Here is a 5,744-nt window from a genome sequence, read left to right as displayed (position 1 = left end):
TGGAAGGAGTACTACTAAGTAGCTCATTAATCTTTTTGCATCCAGTGTATGAACAAGTAACCATTCTGCATCCAGTGTATGAACCAGGTCTTAGAGAACATTCCTTTCTCTTTTGCCAATTGATCTTTCTTTCTGAAGATTTTTTCAACCAAAGAAGGAAGATACCATGAACCAGGGAACAAGGCAAGTAAAAAAGGTTAATTTAGTTTTGGGTGGGGCGCGCCACACCCGGGCTATAGTGCAACGCCCGACGAACACGCGAGGACCCTAGTGGCAAGCCACTAAGATGGATTCTCCCCCACAAAAAATAAATTTAATATCGTTGTGTACATGTAGTCCATATATCAGATATTAAACTGATAAGAACAGATACTACACTTGATTTTAGCCAAAAGGCCGAGAAAGGTATGAGTTGCTATGGAGCCTTGCCCCTGCTCTTATACCCATCTGACAGGCTCCACGGAGCTGCGCTAGCAGTGTGGGACTAATGTTACTGTCTGCAGTTCATTAACGTTTCGGCGCAGAAGCCCAGCAAGCAATACGGTACAGAAAGCCTCAAAGCCCGTACGTGTAAAGGCCCACCAATACGGGCTTGTAGGTTGTTCCCCTGAAAATAATTTTTTTCTTTCCGGCGACTGTCTTATAGTAAAAAATACTACTGCTATACATATAGAAAAACCCCTAAAAAAACATATAGAAAAAGAAACGTGACTCGTACTACTAGGTTCACTTGGTGGGAACTAGCTTGAACACTAAGGGCCAAGATTTCCGGTCACGACGAACCAACTCTTCCACACCAATATGCGATGACCGGGCACGACGAACACGAGGATGAACGTGCTCATGACCATGTAGGGCGCCAATGTCCTTGCATGCAGAGATTTTTCAAAGATAGACATGTGAATTCGCTTCAGATTCCATGGTTCAGAATGAATCCATTCTTGGTCACGCTGGCGATAGGGGAGGGGAGAGCACAAGGGCCGAGCAGTCATGTGATGGCTCCATCCTAAACATCGATTGAACGAAGTCCTTCTGAACCGAAACTCGTGATGCCCACTGGGAGGATCTGAAAATGTTCATTCATTCAGAGTTGGGAACTGAAGAATTCAGAGTACTTCGCTAATGCATGGGTTGTGTAATTTAAATACTTGCTCTGAAGTCTGAACTATAGTATCACTAACCAGTGGGGAAGGGCTGCATAACATGTCCAAATTATGAAAAAGAGTTTCCCCCGCTTTGTATTACAAAGCAAACATCCAATACAACCAACGATAGGTGCTGGAGCGGAAGCAGCACAACCACGCCAAAAAGAAAAGAAAAAGAAAAAAGAAAAGAAACAAATGCCGATAACGGCGGAACGATAAAGACGACGGAGCCTCGCGACCGCTGCTTCCACCGGAAATCGTCCCCCAAGCTCCGAGACTCCGAAGCGCCGGTACCAATCAACACCTCCAAGAAGGGACGCGACGATGACGACGCTGCTACCAAAGGTTTCCCCCGGTACACGGCGAGGAAAGAGGAAGGGTAGCCCCGATGCCCTCCAGGAAGGTACGATGGCACCCTTAGGCGCCACCGCGTCGGTGTCGGCCAAGCCAACAGGGATTTCTCCCGATCCCATCCTCCACCTCAGGCACTCCGGTGCTCGCCACCAAACTGACCACCACCCTGTGCACACGGACACGAAGCATCCCACGTTGTCTCACCAACGCACCGCGAAGATGGCCTGCACAACGAAGAAGGGGAGCCGGGACTAGGGCAGCAGCACCGTCAGCATACTAGAGTGCCCCACCTCCACCGTCCACGATGGTAGCCGACCGGACGCCAAAGCGGGAGCTTGCTGGGCCCGTGGCCCCACAGGCCCGGCCGAGCCCTCAGAGGCTCGGACAACTCCCGCCTCCGCGCCGCAGCATGCATGCCGTCGGCGTCGCTGCCCCCCGTCCGAGCTGCTCCACCACCTCACCACACAGACGACGACGAAGCCACGCCGGGGGCCGCCCGCTAGGACCCAGATGGGGCCCGCGGGCCCCGATCTGGGCCGGCGGCGCGGCACCGGCCAACCAGCGCCACCACATCGTCTCGCCGCCAAGGGGCCGTGCCACCACCGAGCGAGCTGCCGGCCACCGCGCCGGGAGGCCGGGCCGTCATCAGGCCGAGGGGCATCGCCGCCACCTCCATGCCCCGGGCAGGGAGCCGCGCGCGCGGGGACAGGCCGGCCCCGCCGCCGCCAACACCACCCGGACCGCGTCGGGGGCGCCCGTCGGCGGCGGCAGGGAGGGAGGGCGCGACGAGGGCGGCCGAAGGGGAAGGAGGGCTCGTGCCGCCCCGGCCACCTCCCGAGGAGGCGGCGCGGAGCGGATCCAGGGGAAGGGGGGAGGAGGGAGGGGAAGGGGGCGGGGCGGCTGGCGACCGGCGGCGGCGGCGGGGGCTAGGACGGTCGGCGGCGGGGGGAGGGAGGGAGGAACCCTGGGTCGGGGGAGCGGGGGAGTCTCTTGGCCAATACTCCCTCTGAGCCCTTTGTTTGGGAAGGAAACCAACATGTCCAAATTAAGGGCATCCACGGCATCACGTGTTGCACAGTTATAGAAAATGTGCCTAAAATAAAATTATACTAGGCTGAAAATACTTCAGAAGGATTTCCAGGTCAATAACAAAAAAAAACAGAGTGTGCAAGTGCTTGCTTTATACTCCCTCCGTCCCAAAATTATTGTCTTAGATTTGTCTAAATACCAATGTATCAAGTCACGTTTTAGTATTAGATACATCCATATCTAGATAAATTTAAGACAAGAATTTTGGGACGGAGGGAGTACTATCATTCACTTCCATTGTGATGACGGTCTCGAAACCCCTCAAAACTTGCAGAGAAGTCTCGAAATCTTCCATCAATGGGAGTATAGTGTTCAGAAAGTGGCTAGGCACTAAAAACCAATAGACAGGTGCGCTTCGTCTCATCCGCTCCCGCGAGCGGCGAGGCAAACCCTAGCGATCTCCTCTAGCCCCCCGTTCCTCCCCCCTCCTCCTCGCCGCCGCCGGCTTGCGCCGCCGGGCAAAGCCCGGCCGGCGACGGCGGCGGCGGGGCATCTTCCCCCTCCTCGTGGCGGGCTGGCGTGGGACAGCGCCACGGCATGGAGAGGCGCCGTTATGCAGGATGGCGTGGCGTGGCGGCGGCCGGGACAGCGCAGCGGAGGCGTCCTAGGTTGGGGGCGCGGGCGGCTACGCGTCAGGGGCACGGTGGGGCGTGCTTGCTCAGGCGGTGGCGGCGGGCGTCTCGGCCCAGATCTGGATCGGGCTAATGCTCGGGTCGGCGGCCGGCAGGCGACGCGGGCTGCGACGGCAAGGGCCGGTCAGCAGCGTGTGGGGCTGCGAGGTGCGGCTGGACGCTTCGGGGGCTGGCCTGGTTCCGCCTGGATCGGGCGGATGCTCGGGTCGATGGCCGGCAGGCGACGCGGGTCGCGACGGCAAGGGCCGGCCAGCGGCGAGCGGGGCTGCGAGGTCCGGCTGGACGCTTCGGGGGCTGGCCTGGTTCCGCCTGGCTCGCGGCGGCGCTCCGGCGGGTGGCAGCGACGTGGGGCTTGCGGCGACGCCCCGCGTGTATGGGTGGCATAGCTCCCGTGCGCGGTCGGCGGCGTGGTGGGCTTCGTGGTGGTGGCCCCGTGGCGGCGGGGGCCTGCGGGGAGTTTGGGCATCTCCGTCCTCGACCTGGATCGGCCATGTTTGGGGACTTCGGTGACGTCCCTCCCCTTCGGCGGCGCGACGCGCGGGTGCGTGCCCGGCAGCTCTGATGCTTGGAGCTCGGCAGGTGGCGCGGGTTGGGCAGTGGCCGGGGTGGCCGCTGCTCCGGCCGTGGATGGCTCCACGGTGGCTTGGCAAGTCGGCTTCGGCGACGGCTGGCACGTCCTGGCATCGGTTCGTTCGTAGGCGGCTTGTATCGGCCTTTGGCCCCCCTCCCCGTCGTCCGGTCGCTACGTTCGGCAAAGGGCTGCCCTTCTCCCAGCTGCGATCCACCACTTGTCTCGCGCCCGGTGCGCAGGTCCGAGCTCGTCTCGCGCACAGTGCCACAGGACTAAGCTCGTCTCGCGCACGATGCAGCAGGACTAACCTCGTCTCGCGCACGGTGTTGCGGGACCAAGCTTGCCTCGCGCCCGGTGCTGCAGGATGGGTCGATGGAGGCCAGGTGGCCGGCCTATTGGGTCTCGGCGCTTGGGGTCGCCCAGGGGTGCGAAAGGTGGTACCTTTCCGCTCGTCTCTTTGGTTGGGATAGCGGTAGGTCTCGGGTGAGGTGGTGTCAAGGTCTTGGATGCCGGGGCGGCGGCTCTGGTGGTGGTTGCGCGGTGCTCTCGGGCGGAGGCCGTGGCTTGGTGTTGCTCGGTGGCCATGGCCGTGTGGGCGGCATGGTCGCCAGGGTGTGGCGTTCAGTGGCGGTGAGTTTTGGTCGGGGTGAAAACCTGTTCTATCTTCGGACGGACCGGCGGCGGCGAATCTCGTTCCCTTCTTGAAGGCGTCGTCGCGGCTCTCATTGTCCGTCGTGTGGCTCCGGGGGAAACTCTAATCCTCGGTTGGGCGGTGGCGGCGCTCCGGTGTCATATCCTTCCTGAAGGCGCCGCCTTGGAGCCCACAGTTCTTCATATGCGGCTTCATCTCTTCGCGGTGTAGTTTTAGGGGTGGTGTTGCCGCGCTCAGCGCCTTTGTATCTTGCCTTGGGTGTGTGCGTGTGTTGTGGTGGCGTGCGTTTGTACTGGATTGTTGGGATCGTGCTTTATATATAAAGCGGGGCGAAAGCCTTTTTCGGAAATCTTCCATCAAGTTCATCTTTGCCTGGAGACAGATGCATAAAAAGAATGTCTTTACAGATTTCAGAGTTAAGCTCTGTTTCATATATCGAAGTTGAGCGTATACACACCAGCCATCTTGGAGACTCCGGGATGAAGAACAGGCCAGGAATCAACAATGTGCAAGGCAAGGTTCCTGAAAGAATGGATGGCAAAGATTTGCATCAGAAACCAGGTTTCATAAATTAACGTAAAAAGTCTCGCAAAAAGAGGGAATGAACTGCAAAATGGTAGCAGCAAGAGCAAACTTCAGCAGTACGATATGTGTTTCGTTGCATTACCTAGTACTGCCAGCAAGGTCCAAGGAACAGACATGCCTAGAACATAGGCCAGGAAGATACCAAGGGGGATAGATAACTTGCAGATGCTACAGCAATCTGCACAATAGCAATCAAAAAGTTCAAATCACCTCCTTCCACGTGTGTTGCCCCGCTAGCGCAACAAGAACCAAGTATTTCTATAGCCGGTAGACCAATGAATTTATTTTATCCGTCGATGCTGACGATTTCCTTTTTCATTCCAAAACATGAAAGTAGGGATATAAACGGGTTGAATTTGAATGACCTAGACTAAACTTGGGTCAACTTGTATTATGTATTATAAAACCTGTAAGCGAGCTCAGTTTGACTTTAGCTAGAGTTCAAGTTGCAAGATACAAAATCGATGGGACGGGGGATGGGGCGAAATTTCACGATCTATTAAAATGCACCTGATTTGTTTTCAATCCAAAACAGCAGCAAGTTTTACTCTACGTACCAAAAGTAACATGGCTAACATAGTACTTCCAACCTATACGTCGGAGTGAAAATTTGGCCTGTCAGCCTTGGCTCTACTTAAACACTGATTTCACAATTCATTTAATTTGAAATTTGGACAATAAGATATAGTCAAGTTAAAATGTTATTTTAGTTTTGG

The 5,744-nt window shown here is 56.5% G+C and overlaps 1 non-coding gene across 1 annotated transcript; it reads right to left on the bottom strand.

Annotated features, from left to right (window-relative positions):
* Window positions 1-212: 212 nt before the first annotated feature.
* LOC125533419 (U2 spliceosomal RNA) lies at window positions 213-409 on the bottom strand. Its single transcript, XR_007294295.1, has one exon. It is a non-coding gene; the product is annotated as a U2 spliceosomal RNA (small nuclear RNA).
* Between the last annotated feature and the right edge of the window lie 5,335 nt (window positions 410-5,744).

Source organism: Triticum urartu, chromosome 1A (assembly GCF_056163025.1).
Source record: "Triticum urartu cultivar PI428250 chromosome 1A, HENAU_Tu73, whole genome shotgun sequence".
NCBI classification, from domain to species: Eukaryota; Viridiplantae; Streptophyta; class Magnoliopsida; order Poales; family Poaceae; genus Triticum; species Triticum urartu.
Note: the sequence above shows the minus strand (reverse complement) of the source record. Positions and strands in the feature narration are given on the sequence as shown.